Genomic DNA, 17,881 nt, shown 5'->3' with positions numbered 1-17,881 from the left:
AAGAAAGAAAAGGAAAGGGGGAAAGAAAAAACAAGAGCGAAAGAAAAGAGAGAAAAAAAGAAAGGAAAGAAAAAAAAATTTAGCTAGGTTCCTATTGTTGGTTCTCTGCATTTCACTTCTCGGTGTGTGTGTGTGTGTGTGTGTGTGTGTGTGTGTGTGAGCGCGCGCGCGCGCGTGTGTGTCGTGTGTGTGTGTGTGTATGTGTTTTTAATACATGCATAAACTTTTGGTGCCTCTCTCCCTCTTCCTGGGCTCTTCTCCCATCCTCTCTTCCTGCTCTCCTCGCCCTGCTCATCACTTTCCCCTGTTTTTTTTTTTTTTCCCTCCCTTCCTCCCCTCTGCCTCCCTCCACCTCCCCCTTTTCTTTTTTGCTGAATCTTATTGATCCAGAAGGTGGCTAATTAGCCCTTCCCGTCGTGCCTGGGTAATGAAGCACATGCGCACTGAATTAATCACAGCCATTTTTTGCAGGAAACTAATTAGCAGAATAAAGATCCAAAGACTTTTTTTTCTTTTCACTCATCAGCTCCCACTTCCAGCGCGTCCCCTCCGACCGCTGCAGCCGCCGCCGCCGCCGCCGCCGCCTCCTCCTCCTCCTCCCGGCCGCAGCCGCCGCCGCCACCGCCTGCTTTGCATCCCAATTACAGCCTAGAGCCGCTGCCGCCGCCGCCGCCGCTTCTCCTCCGTGGCCCCTGCCCGCTCCGGGGGCTGTAAACTCCCCGCCAACCATGCTGCTCGGCGGCAGCGGCGGCGGCGGCTCCGGCTCCCCGGCTGCGGCCGCCTCCCGCCCCGGGCTCCGCCGAGCGCGCTCCAGCTCCGCCGCCGCCGCCGCCGCCGCCGCCGCCGCCAGCAGCGCGTCCTCCGCCGCAGCCGACCCCCGCCAGCCGCCGCTGCTGCCTTGATGGGCTCCGCGGCCCGAGCGCCTCTTTTCGGGATTAAAAGCGCCGCCAGCTCCCGCCGCCGCCGCCGCCGCCGCCAGCAGCGCCGCTGCAGCCGCCGCCGCCGGAGAAGCAACCGCGTAAGTGGCAACTTTTCCCTCTTTTTTTTTTTTTTTCCCGCCGCCGCCGCCGCCGCCGCCTGCTCCTCCTCCTCCTCCCGCCGCCACCGCCCGGACGCGGGGCTCCTCGGGGCGCCGGGGCTGCTTTGCATGGGGCTCGTCCTGCCCCCTCCCGGCTCCCGCGCCGGGCCGCCGCCGCCCGCGCTCCCCGCGCCCGCGCCCTGCTCGCTCGCTGCGTCCCGCTCGCCTTCCCCCTGCGCCAAACTTTCTCTTTCTCTTCTTCCTCCTCCTCCCGCCGCCGCCGCTGCCGCGGAGCCCCGGGCCGCCCCCTCCTCCCCGGCCCCGCGCCGCCGCCGCCGGCTGCCGGCGACCCCCCGAGAGGGTGGAGGCGCCCGGGGCGAGGCCCGCGCGGCGACTTTGGAGGCGCCTCCGGGCAGGGCCGGCCGGGGCGCGGGCTGAGGGCGGGAGGGCGGCCGGGGTCCGGGCGCCGAGACAAAGGCGGCGGTCGGCGGGGGGTGGGGGTTCGCTGTGCCGAGTGCCCCCGCCCCCGCCGCCCCCGGCCCCCAACTTTGCCCCACCCCAGGAGGCGCCGGAGCCCCGGGCTGAGCCGCCGCGCGGGGCGCGCACCCGGCCGGGAGCCGTCGCCGCCGCCGCTGGCCGGCCGGGCGCCTTCCGCGCCAGTGCTCCACTGGCCGGGGACACGGCCGCCAGACCGGAGCCCTGGGGTCCGAGAGAGGGCGAGGGGGCGACGTGGCCGCCCGACCTTCTACCTGCGCGCTCTCCGCCCTGCGCCACTAGCAGCGCCGCGAACGCCCTGAGGGGGCTCTGCCCTGGACACTAGGGGCTCCCGGGGGCTCGGGGCTGCGCCGCTGGCCGGGACCAGACGTCGCCTGGCCGGCCTCTCCTTGCCGAGCTGAGTTGAGACACATCAGAGGATCCCTTCTTGTTTTTTTTTTTTTTTTTCTCCCCCTTTTCTCTTTCTTTTCTTTTTTTGCTTACGCGAATCTGGGATTGTTTACGTTCCGTTCCCCACTTTTACCCCTCGTCCTGTTTCATTCCTCTTTTCCGTGTATTTCCCCCATTAGATGCAAAAAACACGTTCCTGATTTTTACATTACGCATTTTCATGTACATCTTTTTGCGTATCTGTTGGAGAGTAGAGCTAAGTGTATTTTATGCCGGGCATTTAAATTGTGTATGGAATCTGTAGGCTTTTTGTGGAGCTATTAAAAAATACATTTTACTTCGCAAATTAATCTGTTGCTCAGACTCTGACTTTGGCAAAATGTTGTGCAGTTCCTTCGAATGTGGCAAATTCTTTGATTACAAGTGCTTGCAAAAAATCACCCACTCAACTTTTTCCCCCTTGTTGCTTTGAAGCAGGGTAAATATGACAATTTTTATTGGTCTCAATTATTGAAACTTGATCTAAGGACTATATGGAAGAAGCGGGCTGATTGCCTTTTTCTGGCCTCCAGTTCTCCTGACTTTTAAAAGGGGGGTTGTTAAGTACCTTTGAAGAATATGACATACGGTGATCGCTTGGCTGTAATGCAAATTACAGAACATAAATTCACTTTGAAATTAAAAAAAAGAGACTGGAGCCCTTTCAGTGGGGACACTTGAGGATTTATTATGTTTTTTAAAAAATTACTTTTTTTCTCCCTACTTTGGGAGAATGGCTAGTTCCAGACCAACTTATTTGGAGGTCTGTGGAAAGAGGCTTGGGAAATGGGAGAGGGAGAGAAGATTGATCACAATCTGCATAATCGATAAGGCAGCGTGCTGCAATCTTGTACCTACATTTACTGTAAATTTCTACAATATCTGCAGCGTGGGTGCTCTAGTGCCTTGCTTGGCTTCTTAGAGCAGATTTAGAAGCAGTGCAAGCAGAATTTACTGCCAGCTCTCCGAAATAATATAGAGGAAGTCCACTGGATTGTGGCTCATTTTAGAACTCCTTCATTTTTATTTTTTGATGACTCTATTTACATGTAGGGGTTTTCGGTACTGAACCCCCAAAGTGTTGGTATCCTATAGGTTGGGAGTGGAAAGTATTGGGGGGGAATGAGGGGATAGGAATTCACTTATTGAATTACCACTTCAGCGGCTCTCTGCTTATCTTATAATGTGAAAGATCTTTAACTAGTGCAAGGAATTTAGAGAGAAGAATCCAAGAGAGAGTATTCCACCAGAGACTGAAGCAGTGTCAAAAGTAAGGATTGCTGTGTGTGTGCATATGAGAGAGAGAGAGAGAGAGAGAATACAGACACTTATCTTACAGTCAGGCTTGAAAGCTTGGTGGTAGGTGAATCCATATTTGGAGATGATTTTGAAATAGTCTAGCAAATGGTGCACGAGCAGGATTTCATGAAAAGTGTACACCGAGTCAGTTTTGAAAGGATTGCGGTTTGGGGAGATGAGGTGTGGGCAGGAAAACCCACTGTAGGCCAGCCGCCTTCCTCTGTCTCTGGGTCTTCTCCCTTCCCCCCTGCCTGAGTTCCAGTTTTTAATTACTTAATGCTGAAACGCACAGGGCTTATATAAATATTTGCAAATGCTCTTTCCTATTGATTTCTCTGAATAAACTGCCCTACTCAGGTCCAGAGAGGAGGCAATTCAGATCTGCGGACTTTTTAAACATAGAGAGTCTCTGGAGGAGGGTTGGTCTGTGCACGCGTGTGTTTATGGGTAGAATTGTAGACATGAAGATTTTGGGGTACTGCAAGAAGAGTCCAGGGCCTCTGTGTGGGAACTGGCCCCAAGACCTGGCCATTTTGACACATGGGTGCACGCGCGTGTGTGCGTGCGTATGTGTGTGTACGTTTATGTACTGTGTGGGTGTCTACACTGTGGGAGTCTAAATGCATTGCAGTTACACTACTCCCCCCCACCCCGCCCCCCATTAAATATGGAGCAGTTTTCCAGGGCTTGGTGACTGCCTTCTCCTCAGGGTCACATTGAGTTTGAATCTGACCCAAGGTGCAGGAATCCTGCAACAGGGAAATAAAAGAATATACAGAATGGGGTCAGGTCAGCTGCTCAGAGGCCAAAACCCCTACAGCTGCTTTGATTTTATTTTGTGTGTGTGTATATTTTAGGCTCCTCCTGCCATGTTACAAATTGGGCCTTCCCCCTCTCAGGTGTTTGCTCTGTAGCTTAAAGGCACCATAGCCTCTGCCTGCATGGATGTCTGCTCCCAGCAAGAACAGAAAACCTACAATACCAAATCCAAAACAAAACAAGGGAGGAGGGAGAGGGAAAAAAACCCTATTGAGTTCAGGCAAATAAGGTTGGGTCTCCAGATCCAATTACAAAGCAGCTTTGAATATGCAAGACAGCACACAGGACCAGTTATTCCAGTTACAACAAACTATTAAAAAAAAAGAGAGAGAGAGAAAAGAAAAGGCATGTTTAGGTCGTAATTTGTTAGTACAAGGAAAAGAATCCCACATAAAGCTGCCTTTTTTTTTCCCCTGCCTCCCTTTGCTGGCTTCACAGAATTCACTCACCCTTTCCCGATTTGTCTATTGTATAGTTTCCTTTATTAAAATCTTTGGATTTAGGAAGATCGCTGCAAGCAACACATTTTCTGTATTTTTTTCCTTTATCTTAGAGGAGAGTTGGCAGGGGTTCTGTGGTTTGCAGTTACACAATATGTTATCATGTTTTTAATCACTAAATCATTGCAGTGGTTATAGATTTACAGTCTTGGGGTATTACAGAAAGAAGCAACGGCGGCTGTATATATATGCTTTTAAATTACACCCATGTAAACTGAGTACAGCGGCTGTGAATATGGTCGGCAGACTTCGTCTCTCCCCCGCCCCCCAGCATCTTATTTCTTTTTCCCTCTGTGATTTTTTTTCAAATCGTTCAGTTTGCTTAAAATAAACTATACCCCCCCTCCTATGTTCCTTTTCTCTTCACACCTCCCCCCCGCCACACACACAATTTTTTTTTTAAATTTTTTTATTTTAGACCTCTAACCCCAGATAAGGTAGAATTCAAACTCTTAAAATAAGACTTTGGATCAGGGAGGAGAGTAATAATAATTTAAAAAGTAGATTTCCTAAGAAATCCTCTTGGTTTTCATACCCACCTCCAGTATAGGGATGGAGGGCCAGTGTGCAAATCTGGAGGTGGGGGTGGGCAGAGGGGAGAGAAGGCAGGCCCGTGGCGCTTGCCTGCCTGGGACCTCCAGGGTCCTGTCACCATGAACCCACTTTCAGCTTCTGTTTTTCATATTATTATGTAACAGAATCCTTGGCAGCATTAAAAATTCAGTATTACAAGCTGATTGTAATGCTGCCTCATTAGACAGCACTGTCTGGCCTTGTATTAAGTGAAACACAGAGCATGGCTTTTAGATTATAAACACCAATAAATATTAAGGATCAGCAGAGGGGGGAAATAGTCAGCTGGGTTTTTGGCCCCTTCTGGTTTTATATCCCCTCCCATCGTCTTCCCTTTATCATCCCTGCCTCCTCCCATGGTACCCGCCCCCCCACGGTAACTGTCATCTGTTTTCTTGGCATGCTGATATGTCGACCCTGGTGACATTTTAGGAGGGCTTTTTATAGAGTTATCTTGTGTACACAAAAGGTTTGGAAGTTTGTTTTGTTTTGATCTGCAATAAACAGGCCCTTCACTTTGCTGATGTCATTTCCGTTCATATTTGAGTTGTTTATTGTGCTTCTTCGCAGGGCCCTCACATCCCTACCCCCACCTCACATTTCAGCCAGAGCCTGTGGCTGCCTGGGGAAGAGGGGAAACATTTCTAAGCTGCCAGGTCTGGGTTCAAAGGCTGAGGGTTTTGTGTCACTGCTTCATCCTAGGGTTTGCCCGCTGGCGAAGATGTTTCCAGCTTCCAGTCTGGTTAAACGCTCCGACATCCACTTGCCCTGGTATTTTCATGGCATGTAGTCATTCACCTCAGCTTTCTTTCTTTGAAGGAAAGACACACACCTTGTCTGTGTCTTTAGTACATCCTTATTGACCACATCTCCATGCAGCAACGCCCCCCTCCAAAAAAACCCCCCTAATCTCATAATGATGACTTTGATTCAGTTGCAAATCTGAAGCTGACTTTAGGGACTTCATGCTGTGAAAAAAAGAAAACGTTTCCAGGCGTTGCCCCACAGTCTCTCCCTCACCACCTTCTATCCCTGTTCAGTTTTCTCCTTTTGCATTTATTTTTCTGTTCCCTGCCTTTTTGTAGACATAAAGGCCCTTCTGGTGGTACTGAAAATGACCGCAGTGTCCAGTGTCTCTTATTTCCATGTGATCTACAATCGGAATGGAACCCCTCCTCCAAAAGAAAAAAGAAAAAAAGAGTGAGGAGAGGAAGGAGGAAAAACTGAGTGTGTAGGCCCCCAAGGCTTTCCTCTAATAGGATGATGGGTTTTAGGTTAAAAAAAAATATTATTGTTTTGTTCTTTTAGCTTTAGAAATAATAGGGGGAGAGGGAAAAGCAGTCATTAGGAAGTTCACTGAGCTGCTTTCCAACTAAGACGGGTGAAAAATGAAGCTGCATTGACACTTGGCTTCATGTGAAAGCCCCAGTAACCTCTCCCCCCTTCCGTGGCCCTGGCCTTTTGTTCCTGGAGAACGGAGCTAAGGTGCTTTTTCTCCCAGACCAAAGGCAGCAGGCAAGGAGTCCCCTTGTGTGCGCATCGCCTTTAGATGGCCTTCTCATGGTTATTGTCAATGCAGACTCCCCCAAACAATTGCTCCAGGGAGACACAAAAGCAAAAACATTTGTCCTATTTTTTTAACCTCTTTGTTTTAGATTTTTTTTTTCCCACCCATTCTTTAAATTTCACAGTTTCTATTTGTCTGCAGAGAGACAAACGGAACAGCATGAAGCAAGCGCATTTTACCGTAGGCCTTACTGCCGATTGGAATGGCCTCAATAGAAATCCAGATTCTCAGAAACACCGGCTGACTTGGAGGAGATGGGAAATTTCAGCTTGGGGCTCTTAAGTGAGCTTACCACAAATTTTAGACAAAAAATGCACTAAAAGGAAAAGATAAGACAATGGGATTCTGGGATCATCCAGGGGAAGTGTGAAAAGGGTCATCTTTTGTTTCTCTCTTAGGAGCCTGCCCCGAAGAAGTGGTCGCTTGATAGGAAGGAATCACGAATCCAAATGCAATTTGGATTCATTAAAAAAAAAAAAAATTCTGGTTCTGTTTTACTGTGCTCCTGGTGCTTCAGGGACTGCTTTAATGCACGTATGGCGGGGGCTGTTGGTACGCACTGTGAAACTGAGGCTGTGTTGAGAATTTTTTTTAAACTCTGACTTTATATATAGAAAGGCCACATCCCCCTCCCCCTTTTCTTTCCTCCCTCGTTTCCTTTTTCCTTTCTTCTCCTTTCAACCTGCTTCCCCTCCAAGAATTCAGCGGTTTGTATCAGGCTGCGGGCAGAGGGATGGGTCAGACAGTGGGGCTGGCCCATGAGCAGAATAGCCCACCTCTTTCCTGGGCGCAGACAAAGCACCTCTCTCCTGTAATGTATATGGACCCTGATTTTGATGCTGTCCTTAAGAATCTGGCTGCCTTTTCATTAAAATTCTCAATTTCAAGGTTTAGAAACACAAATGTAAGAATCCCCCTGGGTATAAAAGTCTTGCATGGCAAATTCTCTTGGCCCTTTCAGAAATTATATATATATATATTTCTTTCTTTCTTTTTTTTTTTTTAAAGAGCAAGCTCCTCACCTAATGTTTTAAAGCTGTTTTAAGGCAAGGTCTTTATTTTTGCTTTCTAAAAACTTGGGCTTTGTAACTGAAATTTGAGGAAAGCTCTCCATTACAGTTTTTTTTTTTCCTTCTTTAAATGGTTCCTCATTTATATCTTTTAAAAATTGTCATTGATAGACTTAGGTTCTGAGCTGGGGAGGTTGGGGAAGTAAACCAGATAGCATTCCACCTAAGATTTGAGGAGTAAAAATTAATCTATGGAATTAGCATTGTAGCAAGAGATGGAGGCCTTGAGGTTTGTGACAGAGAGATGTGAATCAGACAGAACATCTGTTAGGCCTTGGCACACCAGCCTCTAATGGTTCTGGAGGTGAATGTGGGCTGTTCTGAGGAAAGCGTGCATTCTGTACCATACCCAGGAGGGCCTGGCCACCCAATGGGTACCAGGCCCCTAAATATAACTGCCTAGAAAGAATGGGGTGAATTCAGGGCATGCAGTGCAGTTCAGCTCCAAATGTTTCCTTGCTTATTTCAGGGACTTTTGTTTTTGTTTTGTGCCCTCTTCTGGCTTTTTCTTTGTTAAAGCCTCAAGGTTATTTAAGCACTAGTTTTAAAAATCAATGTGTATGTATAATTTAATAAAAATAGGCTCTGGAAGAATACCCAAATCTGGCTCGACCCAGTTGTGCTGTGAAGACAAGAGCCCAGGTTTAGTTGCAAGTTAGAATGCTGACATTCGCTGTCTCTTAGCTCAGAGATCATATTTACCTTTGCTGAAGTAAAAGGAGCAGCACTGGAGCGAGAGAGAGAGTGAGTTTGAGAGAGAGAGAGAGTGTGTGTGTGTGTGTGTGTGCGTGCGCGTGTGTGTGTGCGTGTGTGTGTGTGTGTTTGTGTGTGTGTGTAGGGGAGAGAGAGAGAGGCAACCAGTTTGGCTGGATGGGGTCTTTGTAATTTACCAGCCAGTTCAGTAAGCGCCAAGGGACTGGCCTCTGACTTGGAAAGTGGCTAAGGGGAGGAGTAGGAAAGAGGTTAGCATTCCCTGATTTATTTTTAAATGTTTATCCTTTTGGCTGTTGCCAGTTACGCTTTCCAGATGAGACAAGACTAGTTATGGAGAACTGGAAGGGAATAATTGCCTTTGCTGAGAGTGGGTTTCTTTGTCAGCAGTGTCCAGGACGGAGTGAGGAGAGTGCCCACCTGTCACTGCTGGGTAGGCTGTAGGTGTCCCATCAGACAGCTGCCCTGGGAAGAGCTGGGGCCTTTCAGAGCTGGGGGACAAAATTTGCAACACGTATGTCAGAAAAACTGTTGATTCCATATGGAAGTGCGAAACTCGCAAAACTCACTGAAGAGGTATTGTTTTGGTTAGCGATGAAAATAAGTTTTGGTTGCAGTAACATGCCAACTTGTGTGTAATCCTTTGTATTTCTGATGATGCAGAGGCCTTAGATCAGCTGTCTGTGGGTTACCTGTTAAATCTGCGCCTGTAGCAAAGGTAGGCCTGACCAGGCCTTTACCGTGTCTGCAGCGTGGTGTCGAATTAAAGGGAAGGAACTCAGGGTCCTGATTGGTTCTACCTGTCAGGCCTCTGAGGTGTCTGGGAGGCAGATGCAAGTGTCTGCCGCTTGGGATGGCAGTTTCAGACTGCCCAGACCTCCACAATCCTTCCAGGTGTCTAGATGGCTGCATCTTTGGGCTTTCCAGCTTTTATTTTTGTTGAAGATACCTATCTGTTGGCCGACCTGGTTTATGATATCACCAGATTAGGAGGTTTTTGCCTGGTAGTAAAAGTTAAGACAAAGAAGCAGAGTTAGATTTTCTGGGAGTAGAAACATTTTTTTGTGTTGTTTTTATCTGCTGGGCCGTGGGTTGCTTCCAGGTAACACATGGAGGCCTGAAGTCTCCACTTGCCTGAAGACATTTCCAGAGACATCTCTGAGTTGTCTGTGCCACGTTACTTGCGTTATTGCTAGCATCATCATCTTCATGTATTATTCATAGTCACTTTTTCAATTAAATTATTAATTGGTTTTCTTTAAGGTGTTCTCAACTTATGTGGCTAAAATAAATAATCGTGTTTTGAAAATACCACCTGTTCTTGGACCTGAAGTCAGGCGGTCTGGAAACAGCTCTGCAGTGGCCATACTCTGGTTTAGAAAATCACCCTCTGCTTGTCCCTTTTCCATCTCCAGTCCCCCTGCCCCCCTCACTCTCTCATGTGTGACAGAATTTGGCTTGTGCTGTCCTTTGTCCCTAATCGGACATGATTCCCTAGAGGCAGTCTTTTCTCCCTGGACTTCAGCTGGAAAAAAAAATTGGCGGGGGGGGGGGGGAGGCTCTTTTTTGAACTAAAATGTAGAGAGGGGCTGTCCTTCCCCAACAGGTTAAGGTAGTTATATTAATTTGAGCCCAAATTATATTGTGCAGAAATGCCTTCTAGTTTTCATTGCCCCTTTCCCTCCTGCATCAGGGTGTGCTTAACGCTAATACGATTCCATACATACAGCTCCTTCGCCTCGTGAGCTTATTATATTTCTAACACTTGCACGGTTCATTATTGTGCAGTCAGAAAGGACTCTCAGGGCTGTGGGGCCAGCCGGGGTGGGTGGCTTTCAGAAAGGACGAAAGCAGGTGCCTTTCTGTGCTGAGAATCCGGAGTGAATTCAGACTGAGCCTGGGACTCCAGCAGGGAGGACAGGGGACTTCCGGTGAGATTTCTGTGGTGCTGCCTTTTGCGTATCTGAATAGAGAAGACGAACCTGGGGAGATAGAAAAGTGTCCAGCGACTGCTTTGCCCAACTGGAGTGGCCACATTAAATCTGTCCCAGGTGGTAGAATCTCCCTGGGAAGGGACATGACCTGTGGCTTTTTAAGGCATGTTGTTAACGACACTAGGGTTGATTGCAGACTGGACTTTTTCTCTCTGTCTCCTTTCTTTCTCCCCCATGAAAAACTCTATCCTTAAACTCTCAATGGAGAGCAGGAGATTTTTTTTTTTTAATAAGTTTCTGCAGCTGAAAAACAGAAGTGCTCTGTAAAGCAGTTAATAGGTTGGGTGTGTGTTTCAAATAAATTCCTGTCCACATTGGCTAATGTCCGTACGCTGGAGTGGCCTGGCTGTGACGTGGCTGGGGCCCGGAGACCCAGGGCTCCGGTTCGGAGGCCCCAGGCTTCTTGTTTTGGCCGAGGGCGCGTCCCTTTCTTCTCGCCGAACTCTAGGCCGGCCCCTGACTTTTGATGAGTGAGGGGTCAGCGCCTGGGGAGGACCAGGCTTTGTTCCCGCCGGGCTGGTTCTTCGCGCGGTGCAGGCCGAGCCGCCCGGAGCTCTGTCTCTGGGCGCGAGGCCCGGCCTGCCCGGAGGCCCGTCCCCGGAGCGCAGCCGAGCGCTGGGGCCTCGCGCGCCCGTGTGTGTCCCCGTGTCCCCGCGGGCGCGGCCGCCGCGGAGCACCCGGCCTGCGCCCGGCACGACTGTAGATGTCAGGCTTTGCTCGGGGAGCCGAGCGGCGGCGGGGCTGTGAGTTTCAAATTAACCTTCCGCTTTGTTGCTGTGTAATGTGGATCCCCGAAGGCCCCCCGCCCCACCCGCCCCCCTTCCCCGGGCGGTGCGTGCTGCAAACTGCGAGTTGAGCTTCATTTACATAAAGCGATTCCGGGCGGGAGGGCGGGCGAGCCGGCAGCGGGCAGGCCGGGGACGGGGACGCGAGCGCCGCGCCCCGTGGGTGAATCCCCGCCGCGCGCCCGGGGACCCTCCCTCCCGGGGAGGAGCGACCACCGGCCCGGCCGCCACCATGAGCCCCCCTCCCCTGCCCCAGGCCTCCCCGCACCTAGCCAGAGCCACCTTAGAGCCCCGGGGGCAGCGGGAGGTGGGGAGAAGGCCGCCTGGAGTGGTGGGTAAGTTCGGGGCTTCGGTGCCGCTGGAATTTCCCATTGTCGCGCCCGCCGAGGCCCCCGGACCTGCGAGTGCCTCCTCCGTCCGGAGGTGTGCGGAGCCTTTGTGTGCCAGGTGAGTGCAGCCTCCCGCCCCTGGCCGGTCCGCGCAGCCGGCCTGGAGCTTCGGGCAGGTGCTGCGAGTCTGGCTGAACTTCCCATTCTCTTGGGGCATGTGGGGGAGGGGCAGGCTGAATACACCTGAACTGCTAGACTCTACTTGGAACCTACCTGGGGTGAGAGCCTCTGAATTCTGCTGGGCATAGAGTAAAGCCCTTCCTCCTTCCCTCCCTTCCATCTTTTCCTCCCCTCCCTCCTGCCTTCCTAATTTTGGTTTTGGATTAGTTTCTGCCTTCTGAATATTTGCGGTGCTGGTGTCATTTAGAAGTTTGAGTTCTGCCGCGGAAAAATACACGCTCTTCATTGCAAGAGAAGTCACTGGCCAGTTGGGAACAGTGTGAACAGTGAGCTTATTGGAGAGTAATTAAAGGGAGAATCAGAGCTTTGGAGCCGGAAGGCACCTTTGGAGACGGACTAGCCCACCCTCTACTTTGAGTTGGTTGGTCCTCTGGAAAAACCAGAGCAGCCTTCATTTCTGTAGGGAGGGGGTGGTCGAGAGAGGGAGAGAGACAGAGACAGACAGAGAGACAGAGAGAGACAACTTAGATGTTTGTCCTGTTGGAAAAAGAGGAGGAAGGCCCAAGTTAGGTCAGTAAAAGAAAAAAAAAAAAACCCTAAAGTAATCATGGTGAGCTGGAAGGGAAAGAACTTTCTGGAAAATGGTGCTTTCTGCTTTGGACATACCTGTGTTATAATGATGAGAAAATACCTGGAGGGCAAAGATTACAGTTCATTGCCTGGTGTAGTCTTAAGAGTGCTTTGCCTGGCACAGTGGTGCATGGTATATAAACTGGTTTAAATGAAAAGAGCTAGCAGGTGAATCCAAGAGAGTCTTCTCTCCCACCTTCTATTTGTGTCATTTAACTGGCCTTGAGGACTCTGAAAGCCACTGACAGATAATCTCAGAGAGGACACATGGCCCCAGTTGGGCACGGAGGGAAGGCCTCTCCCTCAGGCCAGGGCCTGCCATGGTGGAATCCATGAAGGCAAAACAAGGAAAACAACCGTGAGCCTTGAAGGTAGATAGTGAGAAAGTTACACGTCATCTTATTTCATCCCATGCTTTCCGATCCTTGGGGAAAGGTCACTAAATAAGAGTATAATTTCGAGCTCGCACTAGCTGGGGAACTTCATTTCTCTGCCGTCACACAGCAGGTGTGAGTTCGTAGAGTTGGCCCCCGGAGTCCCCTCATTCCTAAATTCAGGAGGTGTCAAACCCTCATGTTCTTTTAATGCTTGTGGTTTCTGGATAGGTTTCAAGGGGAAACCCTAAAAATCACGAGCTCCAGTAGACCGGGCTGGAGAGGGAAGCGTGAGTGAGAGGGCAGAGGCTGCATCTGAGAGGAAAGCATACACCTTGCAGGGTAACCTGATCAAGAAAGGCCGAGACCAGCCTATTCCTTGTTATCAGAACAGCCACTGGCAGCCTGAGGTTCTGAATCCTTGTTACCCAACCTGAAAAGCAGTTAGGGAACAGAGATGGTGGAATGTAAGGGAAATCAGGAGACAGGGTTCTAAATAATCTAAGGGTTTCAAGAATAGGGTCATTGGAGAGAGGGCCATACCTGGATGCTTGCACACCTGTATTTGTATGCACTCTCCTTTGCCGAGACCCCGAAGGCCCCCTCTCAGAGGCATGTGGCTGTGAAGGCCAAGAGAAACTTTCCCTCTCTCTCTTCCTTAAATTACAGGACTAAGGAGGTTGTCTACATTTAGTTTACAGCATGTTTTCAGAGAGCATGTAAGTGTCTCTCAGAATGGGCTAGGGTCACATTTTGCTCTTTTATTTAATTACACAAGTGTTATTTAACAACGTGGGGCAGTGGCAGAAGCAAGCACTTTTACACTTTAAAAACAGTCCTTTTGGAATCACAAGGAATTAAATGACTTAGAGACCTCCTGTCTTGATGACATGGGTCACCTCCCTTTCCCAACTCTCTTTTGAAATGGCTGCATTTTCTATGGGATAGAGCTGCTATTTTCCAGTTCTCCTGAGAACAGTTTTGATTGACAGGAAACTATTGAGAAACACTTGCTAACTCTTCCAAAATAGGAAAAAAAAAAAAAAACCTGAGCTGCTTCCCCAGCCACCTGAAACTTTAATTTTGGTTTCTTCCCTTCTGTCTTTTATTTGCACAAACGAATACTCAGGGAAGGTGGAAGGGACCCAAATAAAACAGAATTCTCAGCAGGCCTCTATTTGACTCTTCCCAACAGGACGCTGCCGCGCCTGCCTTCTTGCTGCTCTAGGGTTGCATTTAACTGCCATATCAGTTCAGCGCCAATTGGGCTGCCCAGTGGCCAGGAGCTAAACTAAGCGAGATTTCCGTTTTCATCATTTTAACTTTAAATGATGATTAGTAAGACACTCCCTGGCTCAAGACACTCCCTGGACAAGCCTGGCTCACCTTGGGTGACCCAGAGATTGTTAGTTCCTTAGAATAAATCTGTGACTGCAGACTGCTAGTAAAGTCTTATCTGGGGCTGCATATGGTTTAGCTTGGCTCCTTCAGTTCTAGCCACTAGTGGTGTCCAGGGAGTGTGTCCTTACTGTCACAGTGGGCTAGTGTTCCTTTTGGACCTTGGGGTTTTTTTTCTTCCCCTTGCTTCTGAAGTGTTAGCGTGAGAGCCTAGAAATACCCCAGGCCCCAAAGCAGATCTTCACCCAAGAAATAATTTTTATTACAGGGTTGCAAACATCTCATGTTAATAAGTAAATATTCAGGTGGCTAAGTAACATTTTATAAAAGGGTAGGAAATTGTTCTAAGAGAAAAGTCAATTGTTTTGACACCCACTTTTTAGAGGAGCTCATCTTGCCTCTTAACTGGAAGGGTTTGCCTCCTGGTCTTATAGGGGAGGCAGCAGTGACTCTGGCCTAAAGAAACTTGCAAGCTCCGTCTCACACTGGCTGGTATTCCAGAGATAATGTACCTGACGCTGAACATTAGTAACCTCAAGAAGTACAGTATGTGCTGTGGTTTATACTTGCGTTTGTTATTAAAATCATTGCTTGCTCTTAGCCTGGCCTATTTCTGTAGTGCTTGAGCCTGCTGGCCTTCTCTGGTTCCCAAGGCTGGTATAATTAACCAGGATGGGGCGTTACCTTAAAAACACAGCAAGAAGGCAACTTCCATTACAGTGGGCTTCATAGGGGTATTGAAGGGTTCTGGTGTGAGATTTTGGTTGTTAAAGGTGATTGTTTTAGAAATCACAGCACAGCTCAGAACCACCATCCTCTGCTTGGGTTAGAAACTGTGGTCAGGGAAATGGAGACTTAGTTTTAATAGAATCCAGGCAAGGGAATCCCTTTGCAGGAGCTAGTCTCAATCAAATATTAAAAGGTGCCTTTTCCGTCCAAAGCAGTGTGCTGAGTCCTCAGACTGCTCACATTGAGGAACAAACACACAGAAGCTGAGATTGAGTCAGACTGCCCCAAGGGAGAGACCCAGGCAAAAATCTTGGCTCATTGGCAGGCCACTCTCAAAGTCCAGATTAAGGAGGAAAACTGCAAAATCAACAACTGTCAGATTTCTCTTCTATATGATTTAAAGTTGGCTGCCAGATTGTTCTCTTTGAACATGTGCGAACTGACAGTCAGATGTTAGAGGCCTTTTTTTTTTTTTTTTCTTTAGCTAATAAAGTAAATGACTCTTATATGGATAGGAACTGGGGAATTGACAGCAGTATTGTGCCAAAGCTTCAGAGGCAGTGAGACAGTGTGAATGCTTTTTTTCTGGTTTTCATTCTTTGGGGCCAGGGGACAAGATGGTGAGGACAAGGCTGTGAGTGGTTGGTCATAGCAGTGATGGGTGTGTTTCCAGAGAATTCTTTGCCCAAGGAAGGTGGCTTGGCTTATTTATCACTTTTAAAAGGTGATTTTTTGTTTCCTTAGATGTTGCTGCCCTTCTTTCACCCTTAATTCCTGGAGTTTCTTGCTTTCGCAAGAATAAGGGTCTGAATAAAAAAAGGGAAAGAAACAGAGTTTGCTAGGTGGCAAATTTGACTTCATTTCAGAAGACTGCTGTGTTGTTGGTTTTAACCCCAGACAGGGGCCTCTTAACAAAACGCTGGGGCTTAATCTGCCTTTGGGTGAGCCCTTCTCCCTTTGCACGGGAGGGTCGCCATGCAGTCTTGTCAACACCGGAATTAATGCACGTGGGTTTTGATGTGTGCCCCTCCAGAGGGGCCTTAGCCAGCCGTCTATGTCCTGGGGGTAGGGTCTTAGAAGGTTTAGTTCTCTCTTTGAGTTTGGGTGTTAACACATGTGTCGCCTCCAAGACTTTGCCATCCTCTTCCCTCCCTGAAGTTGGTCTAAGGCTTCCAAGGAAGGGAGGAATGGGGTGTGCAAACCATATACTCCACTCTTGCCCGTTGCCCCTTCTGGCTGCTACAGGTTTGGAATGGAAGTCATCAGCTCCCCTTGTAGGCTGTGCCTTGGGAAGATGGAGAAACCCCAGATCCCTCTCTCCTCCTATTCTGCTAATCGCATAATGGCCTTAAAGGCTTTCTTCAATGATTATCTTGTCTTTAATTTTAAGTGGGTCTTTTGGGGCAACAGTTGGGAGTTTATGGAGTATCTTCTGTCATCTTTAGGCAGACTCTGAACTGGGGAAGCTGACTCCATTGGACGCTGTGAAAAGACGGCGGAATTTTCATCTGCTGCCGATTTCACGCGCTGTCCTGAAAGTGATTTCGGCCACAAACCTTTGATCTGGGAGTGAAACTTGCGCCCCCCCCCCCGCCCCCCACTTCTGTGCTTCTAGAGGCAGGAGTTGGTGACTACTTAGATCTCCTACTCTGTGTGTGTGTGTGTTGGGAGGGGTGTTAGCTAAAAAGAAGGGCTGAACCAATTACTTGTGGGTCTTTGGGAGTGGGCAAAAAAAAAAAAAAAAAAAAGGCAGCTTTGCTGCGTTCTTATTGTGCCGACTTTATCCAGGAATGTGACTGGAGAAAACTTCTGAGCCTATTGGTTGAGCTAGATTTTGAATGAGAACAGTTGCCCATTTACACCTCTGCTGTAGGCTCTGAGTTTCTGTGTTACAGTTCCAGGAGGCTCTCTTGTCTTCTTTGAGTCTCCCTAGTGGAAAGGCCAGAGTCAGATGAGCTGAGTGAAGAAAAGACTGGGGTTGCTTAATTTGATCCTTGATTTCAGGCCTCAGCCTATCCCCCCACCCCCACCCAACCCCAGTCATATAGATCCCTGTTCAAATATGGGAGCCTTGATTCAGTACATAAAAAGCTCTTTACAAAAGAGTTTAAACTCCTGTAAGCCTATAAAAAGTACAGATGTGTAGTCCTCAACATACTTGCTTTCCACACTTAACGGTTTCTCAGCAGCCTGTTTTGGACAACTTTTCCTGAGGAACACATGTATGCCCTCTTTTTCCCTCCTCCTCAGCAACTTTTCCTGTCATTTTTTTCTTTTTTTAAACAGTTTTTCTTAACTGCTCAAGAAACAATGCAAGCCTCTGCCACCATTTCAGGCCCTCTTCCTAAAAGGCTCTTTGGCTCACGGCCTTGGTTCTTAATGTGCATTTGGCTGGTAGGGGGAATGTTTTTTGCTTTCCCTGCAACATCGCCACGTCTCCCTGTGAAACATCTGCCCGGTTGCTAAAGTGTCAACTTGCGGACATAAAGAGGAGGCCCGTGGACCCTGTGTGTTAGAAGGTTGATGTCGCTGCGAAAGCAACTGGTTTCAGTTGCCTCCCCTGCTTTGCCAGGTTCCCGGATGGTGTCACTTTCACACCAGATACGAAATGATTGTCCAGGGAAGGCTGTCAGTCTGTGTACCTGACTCCACGAGTACATGTTACCTAGGCCCACCTGCCTTACTTTTAAAAGGTTGTTGCAGGTGAAGAGTGCAGGCTTGAAAATAATAAGGCTTCCCCTCCCCCTCACCTTTTCAGAGAGGAGGTCGAAGCTGATTTTTCTTGCAACAGATACGAAACCAAAGGTAGAAGTGTCTTTGGGAGAAAGCAGAGAACTTTTATACCTTCCGGGAAAGGACCTTCGGTTTATTTCTCACTTGCTGGCGAATCTAACATTTGTCCAGACATTGAAGATGCTGGCTGCTAAAGGAAATCTAAGTTTCTAACTGGGGGGAGATGCGGACTTGCTTGTTGGTGGAAG

The 17,881-nt window shown here is 48.8% G+C and overlaps 1 protein-coding gene across 1 annotated transcript in view; it reads left to right on the top strand.

Moving 5' to 3' along the window:
* The first annotated feature begins 11,376 nt into the window (after window positions 1–11,376).
* ZFHX3 (zinc finger homeobox 3) overlaps window positions 11,377–17,881 on the top strand; it is a 242,341-nt gene continuing 235,836 nt past the window's right edge. The window contains exon 1 of the mRNA XM_040253212.1: window positions 11,377–11,707. The gene's annotated coding sequence lies outside the window, so the exon portion shown is untranslated. The remainder of the gene's footprint in view (window positions 11,708–17,881) is intronic.

The sequence above is a fragment of the Oryx dammah genome, unplaced genomic scaffold (assembly GCF_014754425.2).
Source record: "Oryx dammah isolate SB20612 unplaced genomic scaffold, SCBI_Odam_1.1 HiC_scaffold_13, whole genome shotgun sequence".
NCBI classification, from domain to species: Eukaryota; Metazoa; Chordata; class Mammalia; order Artiodactyla; family Bovidae; genus Oryx; species Oryx dammah.
Note: the sequence above shows the minus strand (reverse complement) of the source record. Positions and strands in the feature narration are given on the sequence as shown.